Here is a 13,804-nt window from a genome sequence, read left to right as displayed (position 1 = left end):
AGGAGGGGTGTACACCCTCTGCGATTTGGGGAGTAATAGCATTTTCTCTTCCCCTGGATATTAGGAACTATCACCTGGGGGTGTACACTCCCTTTGATAGTGAAAGTAACCTCCTCTTCTTCCCCAAACATTAAGAACAATATCACGGGGGGCGGGGGGTGGTGTACTCCCTCTGCTATATTGACAATCGTATCACTGTTCCCCTTCTGGTAAACATTAGGAACAATATCATAATGGGTATGTGCACTCCCTGCGATATTGGGGAGTAATATCATCCTCTCCCTTTCTGTATATTATTAACAATATCGCAGGCAGGGTTTTATTTGGAGTAATATCGTTCTGCTTCCCTCGGCTATTAGAAACAATATCATAGGGAGGTGTACACTTTCTTTGATATTGAAAGTAATATCATCCTCTTCCTCCTGGATATTAGGAACAGTATCACAGGGGGGATGTACACCCTTCTCAATACTGACAGTAATATCATTCTCTGTATCCTTGGATATTCCTAACAACATTACAAGAGGAGTGTACCCCACGTGTGATATTAAGAGTAATATTATCCTCTTTCCTTCTAGATATTAGGAACAATATCACGGGGGGTGGTGTATACCACATGCGATATTGGGAGCAATGTCACCGTCTTTTCCCTGGATATTAGGAAGGATATATCATTCTGCAAGAACAGGAGATTAGGAACAATATACACCTTCTGCCCGACCAGGAGTAATGTCATTTTCTCTGATCCCTGAATATTAGAAACAGAATCACAGGGGGTTGTGTACAGCCTCTGCTGTATTGGGAGTAATATCATCTTCCCTGCCTTAGGATATTAGAAACAATAGCATGGGGGATGTGTACAGGCCCTTTGATATTGACTAATATCATCATCTCCCCCTGGATATTAGAAACAATGTCAAGGTGGGGGGTGTACACCTGGTGTGATACTGGGAGTAATATCATCCTATCACCCCCTGGAGCTTAAAAACAAACACTAGGGAGATGTACACCCACTGCGATATTAGGAGTAATATCATTCTCTCCCCCACTGGACATTAGGAACAATATCATGGGGGGGGCTACACACTGTGTGATATTGGGAGTAATCTCACCCCCACTTCCGAATGTTAGAAACAATATGAGAGTGAGGGTGTACATTTCCAGCAATGTTAGGAGTAATATCATTTTCTCCCCCACCCCCGTTTATTAGAAACAATATCACAGGTGGGGTGTAGACCCTCTGTGATGCCGGGAGTAATATTTTCTCCCTTCTTGGAATTAGGGGAGGTTTACAACCCCTATGATATTTGTCAGTTTGTTTTGAGTTTCCTTGAAATGGCTATTTTGAATTCTCTATCTGAAAGGTCACATATCTCTGTCCTTCCAGGATTGGTCCCTGGTGCCTTATTTAGTTTGTTTAGTGAAGTCATGTTTTCCTGGATTCTCTTGATGCTCGTGGATGTTCATTGGTGTCTGAGGATTGAAGAGTTAAGTATCCATTATAATCTTCACAGTCTGTGCTTGTTTTCACCCACCTTTCTTGGAAAGGCTTTCCAGGTATTTGAAGGGACTTGGGTGTTGTAATCTGAGTGTTTGGTCACTGCAACCATATCTGCATTAGCCTAGTAACATGGTGGTTCCTGCAGACTCATAGAGGTAACACCTTGGTGGTCTTGAATAAGAGCTGGGAGAATTCTCTGGATTACTGAGCAGAGACTCTTGTTCTCTTTCCTTACTCTCTCCCAGACAAATGGTCTTCCCCTGCCTCTCTGTTTTGAGCTGCCTGGAGCTACCCTGGAGAGGGGTAACACAAGAACGCCTGTGGTACCACCACTGGGATTATGCTACTTCAGAGCTGAAACCAGTACAGCACTGGGTCTTGCTCAAGGCCTGGTGTAACTGCTACCTGGCTACCACCTATGTTTGCTCAAGGCCCTAGGGATCTACAATCAACAGGTGGCAAAGTCAGCCGGGCTTGTGTCCTTCCCTTCATGGTAGTGAGTGCCCCTGGGCAATGGGTCAGTCCAGAGATGCCATTTGGGAACCAGGGCATGGAGTTGGAAATCTTAAAATCTACCTGGTGCTTAATTCAGCTGTGGCTGAGCTGACATCCAAACCTCAAGCTGACATCCATACTTTCTTCCTCTTTCCACAAGCAGAGGAGTCTGTCTCTGTGGCCACCACCACCCAAGGCCTATAGTGAGTAGTGCCTGGCTACCACTGGTGTTCACTGAAGCCCCAGGGTCTCTCCAATCAGCTTGTAGTTGAATGATTGCTGCCAGGCCTGGGACTTACCCTTTAGGGAAGCGTGGAAATGGACTCCTCTGTAGCCCAGGTCACGTCCAGAAATGCTGTCCAAGAGCTAAGGCCTAGAATCAGGGACCTCAAGAGCCCTCTTGGTGCTCTGCCCCACTTTGGTGTTCCTGTGGGGAGGATGGTTGGTGGAGGCTTTTAATTTGGCCATCTTCTCCTTATCTCTTGAAAGCGACTCCTACAGCTAAATTAACCAAATATAGGAGAGAAAGTGTTTAAGGCAATTTATTCACATGTATTCTAGAGTTGACACCTATGTAGATACTGGATTTATTGAGTGTATCTGACCATTCTTGCATTGCTATAAAGAAACACCTGAGACTGGGTGATTTGTAAGGGAAACAAATTTAATTGGCTAATGGTTTTGCAGGTTCTACAGCTTCTGCAGCCTCTATAGCAGTGCTTAGAGGCTTCTAGGGAGGCCTCGGGAAGCTTACAATCACGGCAAAAGGTGAAGAGGGAGCAGGCACCTCACATGGTGAAAGCAGGAGCAAGGGAGAGAGTGAGGGGGCAGTACTACACAATTTTCAACAACCAGATCTTGCAACAACTCACACTATTGATGCAAGGACAGCCCCAAGAGGATGGTGCCAAGTCATTCATGAGGAATGTTCCCATGATGCAAACATCTCTTGCCAGGCTCCACCTCCAACGTTGGGAATTACATTTCAACATGGGATTTGAGCAGGGACAAATATCCAAACTATATCGTTAAGCAACCAACAAGGTTTTAATATGAAATCCAGTTGTTCTCAAACTTTTTAACACCAGGAGCCCCTTATACTCTAAAAATTACTGAGCAGCCTAGAGAGTTACGAATTGCTATCTCTTAGAAATTAAAATAAATTAATTAGCTGGGCATGGTGGCAGGTGCCTGTAATCCCAGGTACTTGGGAGGCCGAGGCAGGAGAACTGCTTGAATGCAGGAGAACTGCTTGAACCCAGGAGGTGGAGGTTGTAGTGAGCGGAGATTGTGTCATTGCACTCCAGGCTGGGCAATGAGAGCAAAGCTCTGTCTCAAAAGAAGAAAAAATTAAAATTAAATTTAGGAATATTTGTTCATTTAAAACTAAACTAAAAATAAATCTATCACATGATAACATAAATAACATTTTTATAAAAATATTTTCTTAATAAAGTTAGTGAGAAGAGTGCCACTGTTGTATTTTTCAAAATCTCTTCAAGATCTGACTTCAGCAGGACAGCTCTGTTCTCCTACTGATAATAAATCGTGCCTCCCAGAATTGACAATTCAAGAAATCAGTGGTGATCTATGTCAAAATGATTTTGGGGTTAGTAATTCCAGGACAAGGACTATGTCTTTAGTACACCATTTTATCCTCAGAGTCTAATACAGTGCTTAGCACATAGTAATGGCCAGATATTTGGTAGGTGACTAAACTACACTGCAGTGTGTTGAGAAATGAACAGAAAATGTGGACTCAGAAAGTTTAGAAACTTCTTTCATGACGCTTGGTTGAGAAAAGAAGAGAAATGGGGGAAATGGGGGTGCAGAATCAGCAGAGGACTTTTTAAAAGAATGTTTTCATGTGAGGAAAAGAAAACAATAGAGAGAAATTAAGAAAACGGAAAGAAGTAGAATAATGAGGAACCTAGGGTGGGGTAGGGTAGCAGGGCATTTCAAACTTTAACGAGCACATGAGAGTCTAGATCTTATTAAAACGCAAATTCTGGCTGAGCGCAGTGGCTCACGCCTATAATCCCAGCACTTTGGGAGGCCGAGGTGGGTGGATCACAAGGTCAAGAGATCAAGACCATACTGGTCAACATGGTGAAACCCCGTCTCTACTAAATATACAAAAATTAGCTGGGCATGGTGGCGCGCGCCTGTAGTCCCAGCTACTCGGGAGGCTGAGGCAGGAGAATTGCTTGAACCCAAGAGGCGGAGGTTGTGGTGAGCCGAGATCGCGCCATTGCACTCCAGCCTGGGTAAAAAGAGAGAAACTCCGTCTCAAAAAAAAAAAAAAAAAAAAAAAAAAAAAAAAAAAAAAAATTAAAACGCAAATTCTGATTCAGCTGGTAGGTGAGGCCTGAGATTGTGCGTTTCTAACAAGCACTCAGATAATCTTAAGGCTGTTGGCCCCAAGGTCATACTTAGAGTAGTGATTTACTAGAACCCAGTTGGGGAAGTGATCTTGCACGGGAGAAATACACACCTCTTGCATTGAGTTTGGAGATTGTATCAGATGTAACTTTTTAAGAGAAAAAAATAATTTTCCTAATATCCAATTGGTACTCTTTCCCACTAAGTGGCTGCATTATGAAAAGTGCTTCACTTTGAAACTTCTGGTCCTGGTAATGTAGAATTTCAGTGTTCTCAGAGTGCTTGATTGAGAACATAACATTGAGATTATGGCATAAAATATAGTGGCTGTACAAAAAAAAAAGGCATTAGGATCTCAAACAATTATGTAAAAGTCATTGCTTCATGAGCAGAGCTCAAATTTTGATGTGAGACCTGGTTTTATTCTTGGCACTTACTCTGAGTGCTCCTGAGCAAATTAATATCTTAAGCAAGAATATTCTCATGTAGAATTTATATGAGAATTATAAATGAAGTACATAAAGTCCAGCAGTCACAAATGGTATCTATCATCATTACCATCATCCTAAGATTGCAATAAGCTTAGGATGAAAGGTTGTTGCATAAATCATCAGATTCACCTAATTTTCAAAAAAATTTAAATAAGGAGATTGAATAAATTACATTTTGTTTCCATGCACAGGGGAACTGTGCATATTTCTCCTGTGACTCGGAAATGGTTTAACTTTTAAAAATCCCAAAATAGCTGAAGTTAGCAGATATGCAATTTAGCAAGGATGACTGGAATTTTGATCTTTCCTGTAGTAATACTATACCCAAGCACACTGCTCATTAGGAAAACATTTTTATCTGAATCTTTTACTCTTGGGGGCAAAGAATGCTATTTTTCTTTTTGATAACTATGTTTATAAAATCTAAATCACCCTGAGCAATTATTTCAACATCTCAAGTTATTATTACCATTCATTTTTCATTTATAGCTATTTGAATTTTGATGAATTTCAATATGGTGCTAGAGTGCCAGTATAGTTCAAATAAGTTCAATATATGGGTATGGTGTAAAGCTATTTTAATTTCTTATTATAACTGCTATGAAGAAAATTAAGATCTGCCACATTTTCACATTTTACAGTTGGATGTCCTCTTCCAGAGAACAAAGCTCAGAGCTCTGGAAATTTGAGGCAACTGGTATGTGCTCATGTCTGCATCTGCGTGGGTGGGCTGTGTCTCATGGACAGAGTCTGCAGCAAAAAAAAAAAGGTAATAACAGTTCCTTGAATACTTTTATATTATTACTTTGAAAGAACTAAGGCAGAGCATCTCCATTTGGCTTTTCTTCAGGAACACATGTAGGTGGAAAAGAGGATTCAGTAGGAAGGCAAGAAGTAAATGTGGCAACTGATACAAAATTAAGTCCACTTTGTAGACTCTCGCCAGGCATTTTCTTGGTTTTTTTTTTCCACCCCTTTTTCCATTTAAAATTGTTGTGAGTACTTTGTAGGTTCATATGTGTATGGGGTACATGAGATACCTTGATATAGGCATGGAATGTATAGTAACCACATCATGGAGAATAGGGTATCCATCCCCTCCCAGGCATTTTCAACTTCAACTTTTATTGTCAGTAACCACAAGACTGGAAATTGGTAACTCCCTCTTATCAGATCATTGTTGATCCCTTGCACTGGTAGAATATGCCTTGGCAGGAGAAAATATTGTAACAGCATAAGACATGTTGTAGTTTCTAAGGCGCTTTTACATGCAACATGGTAAGTACATGCAGACATGTCAACCACGTTAGGTTTGTGTGTCCAGTATTATTAAGTCCTGCTTGAATTTGCTTTGAAAATTTTTTTACTCATTCTTTTTCTCAATCTTGTAATTGTCCGTAAGTACTACCTTCATAATTAAAATATTTCTACTCTGATGATGTCTTCAAGTACTTTAAGAATTATAGGTCTAGAGCACCTTTCAAGGGATCAAACCAGAAATGGATGCTTAGAGCGAGGTGTCACGTTGATTTACGACCACTCTCCTAACCTGACATTAGATATATTCAATGCTTCTGGCAGTAAGCGTAGAGCATACTAACGGGTTTTGATTTTCAATAATTTTTTTATGCATAAGAAGATTTTATTATGTTTTATTGTGTTGGCTGAATATATCAGGATACCAATTGAAAGCAGATCTTAAATTTAATAACTCTGCTTTTTTTGGTTTAGTAGTCAATAAGCTTCTCTTAGGCCACTAGGACTTAATGAACAAAATACCTTTTTGGCAAAGAATTTTGCAGGCACAAAATGTTATTATAAAATTATTTTGTTGAAACTAAAATAAAAGATTAATTTGACATTGCAGTTATTTTAAAAATGATAATTCTTGCAAACCACTGGAAAAGCAAAAATAATTTTAAGTGTCTCTAAAATTTAAATTAAACTTAAAATATTGTTAGTATTTTCTTGTGTTTGACTTTTTTGGGGACCAGCCTCTCTAGTACACAGTATTATGCTTTGGAAACTCAGTAAAATATTTGTTTTTATTCAATAAATATTTGTTGATTACTTTTCATTTTTTTCTGTATTTTTTTTAACTTTCCTAGTCATTACTTTTAACACAGATATAATTTTGAGGATTGAGGAAAATTCAGGAAGAACTATTCTCAATAAGGTAATATTTTTCTGTATTTTCTAAGGCAGAATCAGAAAGGCCAAAGCATCTTTTTTGTGTGTGTGTGTTTATATATATATACAGCCTTGATGTGTTGCCCAGGGTGGAGTGCAGTGGTGCGATCTAGGCTCAGTGCAACCTCTGCCTCCTGGGTTCAAGCGATTCTCATGTCTCAGCCTCCTGAGTAGCTGGGGTTACATGTATGCCACGATGCCAGGCAAATTTTTGTACTTTAGTAGAGATGGGGTTTCTCCATGTCGGCCAGGCTGGTTTGGAACTCTTGACCTCAAGTGTTCCGCTTGCCTTGGCCTCCCAAAGTGCTGGGATTATAGGTATGAGCCACTGTGCCCAACCAAGCATTAAAAAAAAATTAAATTGGTAATTTATTTTAGGTATCATCAAGTAAAATTTTTCTTTCAAAACAATGAAAACATTGCTTACTGATATTTGCCGATTTAGATTTGTTTTTAGGAATGTTATAGGGAGATAAAAATTACTGAAGATCTGACTGTGGTGTAACTAGGAATGAAACTTTGGACGGTGACATGATGGGTAATGCCGTTTTTCCCAGCCTGTTCTACTAGTGGGAGAATACAGTCAGTTTGTAACACATAATAAACAGGTTTTTTTTTTTTTTTGATATTCCTAAATATTCAAACTTTTGGAGTTACATCTCCTTTAATTTTCAAACAGAATGCTTTGAATGACCATCCCAGGCTTCCTCCAGTATCTCATGGATTATCCGGGGTGTACATATCTCCAGCCATCTCTCATTCAATGGTTTACTTCTGCTGACTTGTCAATTTCTGTTTCAGTCTCCTCATCTATGACAGACAGTGATCCTTCCCAGGGAGCACTATGCCTCTGGTTGGGCATTGGCATACCCTGCAACACTTCAGGAGAAAATTAGAATACAGTAATCCCACCACTACTGTAAACCTGTATTTTGAATATAACTATTTCCAAAATCTAAGGCAAAAATATTAGACCCTTTGCAGCTTTATCCAGCTTCCTAGCATCTCTGCTCTATATCAAGATCCACCTGCTCTCATTTGTAGGAGAGAGCACCTTCCTTTTTTTTTTGAGACAGAGTTTCTCTCTTGTTACCCAGGCTGGAGTGCAATGGCATGATCTAGGCTCACTGCAACCTCCGCCTCTTGGGTTCAAGCAATTCTCCTGCCTCAGCCTCCTGAGTAGCTGGGACTACAGGCGTGCCCCACCATGCCCAGCTAATTTTTGTATATTTAGTAGAGACGGGGTTTCATCTTGTTGACCAGGATTGTCTTGATCTGTTGACCTCGTGATCCACCCACCTCGGCCTCCCAAAGTGCTGGGATTATAGGCGTGAGCCACTGCGCCTGGCCTGAGAGCAACTTTCATAAATGTTTCATAGGGCCAATTTCCCATACTTTAAGAATATTTTACTCACTACTTGAAGGACTTGGTTTTACTCTGGAACTTACTAGAACTTCACGTTCAGGGAAACCCCACCTGTATTAGTCTGTTTTTATGCTGCTGATAAAGACATACCGAAGACTGGGCCATTTACGAAAGAAATGGGTTTAATGGACTTATAGTGCCACGTGGCTGGGGAGGCCTCACAATCACGGTGGAAGGTGAAAGGTGCGTCTCACATGGTATCAGATAAGAGAACTTGTACAGGGAAACTCCTATTTTTAAAACCATCAGATCTCCTGAGACTTACTATCACGAGAACAGCATGAGAAAGACCCGCTCCCATGATTCAATTACCTCCCACCAGGTTCCTCCCATGACACATGGAAATTGTAGGGGTTACAATTCAAGATGAGATTTGGGTGGGGACACAGCCAAACCATATCAACACTCTTAGACACGAGGATCCATACAGGATTATGTATTCTAGAATCTGAGTTGTAGAAGTGGTGGGAACAGTGGTGAATATCTATAGCACAAAAATATAGAATGGTGGTCGGTGTGAGAAATGCTGCCTGTGTTGAGGTTTCTCAGCCAGTAGGAAGTAATCACGGCCTTTTTTATTCTTCCTGATTTCTTTTGGTCTTCTCTGAGTGCCTTTTGAATAAAATACATTCACGCAAGATCTCCCAAGGTCAAAGAGCTATTCTCAAGGATTGGACAGTCTGGACACATATTAAGGGACAGAGATATTTGTCTAAGGAAACTATGTCTAGCAAATAATTTCTCTTTTCCACAATAAATAGCCTTTTGTATTTATGTAGCATTATTTCTGGCCTTTCTTCTCATATTCTTCTGATTATCTATACCATGCCCAGAGATCTATCTCTGCAGAAGTCAAATAGAGACTGCGACTGCACTTCCTTAAATAACAGAAGTTGATAGCCCTTTAACCATGTGAAGTTTCAGCAGAAGAGGGGTGTGTGTGTGTGTGTGTGTGTGCGCGCACGCATGTGTGTGTTTGATTCATATTAAAGTCTTAGGCAAGGCTTCCTCTCCAGTTGATTTTCTCAGTAAGTAGAAATGAAGCTGTAGATAGATGTTTTCTCCCTCTGTCTAGAGAAAGCCCTAGGGTTATAGATATGCTTTTTCGTAATTTCAGTTACATGAGATTGGAGTAGTTTGGTCTCACTGTTCTATTTCTGTCCACAGGGGCCAAAGAGTTTTATAATAGAGTAATGGATAGAACATTCCTAGTCCAAGAGCGTGTGAGACTTTGATGGTTTACCTTAGAGATCATCTGGTGTTGTTCATGATCCCTATGAGAATTCTAAACTGATCTTCATGTTCAGGGATACTCCATTACCTTGTTTCATAGAGAATCTTCTGATGGAGCTGGCTCCAAGGCTTCCCTTTTCTCTCATGATTATTTTCAACTCTTGAGGGAGTACCAGACCTGTCTTGGTACACACAAGGTTTCACGGCCATGCTGAAGCTCTGAAGACGAGCCAAAAACTTCATTTCATAGCTTTTTGTAAGGTTTCTTCACACTGTGTAGAGGTGAGGGTGAGATTTGCTTAAGATCACTGTGCTCTTACAATGGAGGCCCAGATTAACAATAATGGTAAAACTAGGAATACAACTTAGGTCTCTTGTCTCCAGGCCAGTCAGTCCTGTAGTCTTTAATCTTTTCCTTAAAAAGGATTTTTGAAAATTTTATTGTGATAAACGTTAGATCTACTATATTAGTCTGTTTTCATGCTGCTGATAAAGACACACCTGAGACTGGGAAGAAAAAGAGGTTTAATTGGACTTACAGTTTCACATGGCTGGGGAGGCCTCAGAATCATGGTGGGAGATGAAAGGCACTTCTTACATGGTGGCGGCAAGAGAAAATGAGGAAGAGCAAAAGTGGAAACCCCTGATAAACCTATCAGATCTTGTGAAACTTATTCACTATGATGAGAATAGCCTGGGAAAGACTAGCCCCATGATTCATTTACCTCCCTGTGGGTCCCTCCCAGAACACGTGTCAATTCTGGGAAATAAAATTCAAGTTGAGATTTGGGTGGGGACACAGCCAAACCATACCATCTACCCTCTTAACATATATATATATTTAAATTTTTTTGAGACAGGGTCTCACTCTGTCACCAGACTGGAATGCAATGACACAATCTCAGCTCACTATGACATCCACCTCCTGGGCTCCAGCCATCCTCTCACCTCAGCCTCCCAAGTAGCTTGGACCACAGTTGCACATCCCCACACCCGGCTAATTTTTATATTTTCTATAGAGACCAAGTTTCACCATGTTGCCCAGGCTGGTCTTGAACTCCTGGGATAAAGCAATCTGCCCACCTCAGCTTCTTAAAGTGCTGGATTACAGGCATGAGCCAGTGTACTTGGCCAATATATTTTCAAGAGTACAGTACTTTATTGTTGACTATAGATACTATCCTTTCCTTTTTGAAGCTAAAATATTACTGGTATCCACCTAGTAGTCATAGAATACAGGGGAAAAGATGTTTATTATAAAAATAGGAGTTTAAACTTTTATAGGAAGTATAAATTTCCTATAATTTATGGCTTGTTTCCTCTCTGAGTCCAATTTCAGAATGTAAACAAGAATTGCAATTACAATTCTAAAGAACAGGTGGTCCCCAACTTACAATTTTTTATCTTTATGATGATGCAAAAGAAATACACATTTAGCCAAAACCATACTTAACAGTATCCATACAGTCAGTCTTTCACTTTCAGTATAGTTGCTAAATTACAAGATATTCAACAACTTTTATAAAATAGGCTTTGTGTTAGATGATTTTGCCCAACTGTAGGCTAATGTACGTGTTCTGAGGATGTTTAAGGAAGCTAGACTAAGCTATAATGTTTGCTAGGTTAAACACTTAACAATATTTTCTACTTATAATGGGTCTATCAGATGTAACCCTATCATAAGTGGATGAGCATCTGTATTAATAATTCAGTGCATACTGTGCTTAAATATTTTTCCCTGCCTTTTCAGCAGAACAGTTTGAACTGAGAGTAAGGTTATGTCTCTTATCAAATAAAGTTAATGAGTGATCAGGTAGAAATTCTCTACCAAAAGACACAAAGACACACACACACACACACACACACACACACACACACACACAGATATATTTTAGGGAAAACTGGACTTGACTATTTTTATCTTTGATTATCCTTACTAAAGATATCCTTCTAGGGAAAACACAGAGTTTATTTTTTTTCATTTCATGGGCTTCAGGAAGAGAAGCTTAGTAAACACACATTCTCTCTTTCCTCTTTCCCAGAAGCTGCAATAGTTTATTTTAAAGCTAATTCTAGGGTAAGTCCTTTTGATCTCACTTCTATCACTTAGAGAATTATAATGTGGTTTTGCAATTCTAGCTAGAATGGGGGACCTTTAAAAAAGGTCTTGAATTTATGTTAAATGATTTAAGTTCAATGATAGGAAACCCCTCTACTTGTTAAAAAAAAAACTCTTCAGATCTTTATAGTAGGGAGAAAACAACCAACTGCTTTTCAAATTATAGGGTTGGTCCCATGTTTTGAAAGTTACCATCTCAGTTGATCTCTTAATGAGATGTCTGTGTACATGAGACGAAGGTCGATAAGAACTTGAGGGCTTCTCATCTATCCCTTCTCGGTTAACAGTCCAGTAGCTTCAGAAGTCAAATTTAGGACCCTTGCCTTAGTCCACTGGGTGAAGCATTCCTCTTCCTACAGCTGTACTGGAAACTTCCTGAAGGGTTGTCTTCTTTTTGGAGGAGTGTTGTGTTATGGGATTCACTTTGTTTTTCTCCTTTTGCTTTCTGGTGCACACACGTTTCCCTATTATGTTCATTTCTTAATCATTTTCTGTAACACGTTGGCTTCTTTTTTCTCTGGCTTTGATTTCCAAATATAGAATTTAACCTTCCTGTCTGAATAGCATTATGTAAGTACTGACAACATATCTTCTTATTACTGACACTGAAGGATGTATTTTTTTGTGGGTAAAAATGGGATAGAGATAGGGTAAGTACAATTCTTATTAAATATACTTTTAATCTACCTTCTAGGAGTCTTTCTTTGTGTTAAATAAGCTGTCCTATAAGCATGAGAAATACACACATATTCCATATGTTGGTTATTTCTGAACTTATAAGGGCAGATACTTTTTGAATCATAACCAATCACAGTACAACATTCAGTTCTTTTATGAGAAGAATTCCTACCATATGTTTCTTCTTTCAATTATTTCCAGCCAACAGGGCCTCCTATCTCATAATCTCTGCCCAGGTACCATTCAGCCCCATTCCGTCTTCCTTTACAACACAGAGTAGCCTTTTTCTGCCCAATTCATCCTAACTCCTCTCCACCCTACCCTGCCACTTGCTGCAAGAAACTTGGGCCTTTTTCTGCCCAATTCATCCTAACTCCTCTCCACCCTACCCTGCCACTTGCTGCAAGAAACTTGGGCCTAAGTTTCACTTTTACTATAGAAAAGCATTTCCAAACAAAGCCAGTTTCTCTATGTAGAATAGTTGTCCTCAATGGGGGTGGCGTGGGGGTGTGTGATTTGCCCCCAGGGGACATTTGGCAGTGTCTGGAAACATTTTTCGTTATCACATCTACAGGGATACTGCTGGCATCTAGTGGGTAGGGGCCAGGGATCCTGCTAAACATCCTATGATGCACAGGAAAATCCCCATAGCAAAGAATTATCTGACCCGGATTGTCAATTGTCCTTCTGTTGAGAGACCCTGCTGTAAGGAAATTATTGTATCAGTGGCACTAAGCAAGGATATTTTCTACTCTGCTCTTATCAATGCTTTATTAATTCTGTACATTGTTATAAGTTTTACATATACACAGTCCAGTTAATAAACAGTTGTTGAATATTAGATATGTGTCAGGCACCAAGGCTGGCCCTCTTAAATTGCTTAAGGTTCAATGAGGAAAAGAGGCAATATAATACCTCGTGAAAGGGGCTATGATTGCATAAAGAAGATATGCCTCACCTTGCTTAGGAGGATCTGCTAAGTTTTTTTGAATTCTGAGAAGGAAGAAGCCTGAATTGAACCTGGAAGAATAGGTCAGAGAAAGCGAGGCAAAGGGAGGGAGAGAAACACATTTCTGGAAAAGGGAGAAGCACAGGTCAAGATGCGGTTAGAGAAATGGGCAGGAGCAGATCCCGAAGGACACCACTTAATGTGTTGGCTACTGTCAGATGGTTTTTAAAGGCCACTGGAAGCCCTTTAAAGAGGGGTTAATTGGGTCAGGAGTGGGGAGTGTGCTGGTGATTTAAGAGTTAGATTTCAAGAAGGTCATACTGTTTCTGAAATCTAGGTG

The sequence above is a fragment of the Callithrix jacchus genome, chromosome 1, assembly GCF_049354715.1.
Source record: "Callithrix jacchus isolate 240 chromosome 1, calJac240_pri, whole genome shotgun sequence".
NCBI lineage: Eukaryota > Metazoa > Chordata > Mammalia > Primates > Cebidae > Callithrix > Callithrix jacchus.
The sequence above is the reverse complement of the archived record's forward strand: the minus strand, read 5'-3'. Positions refer to the sequence as shown.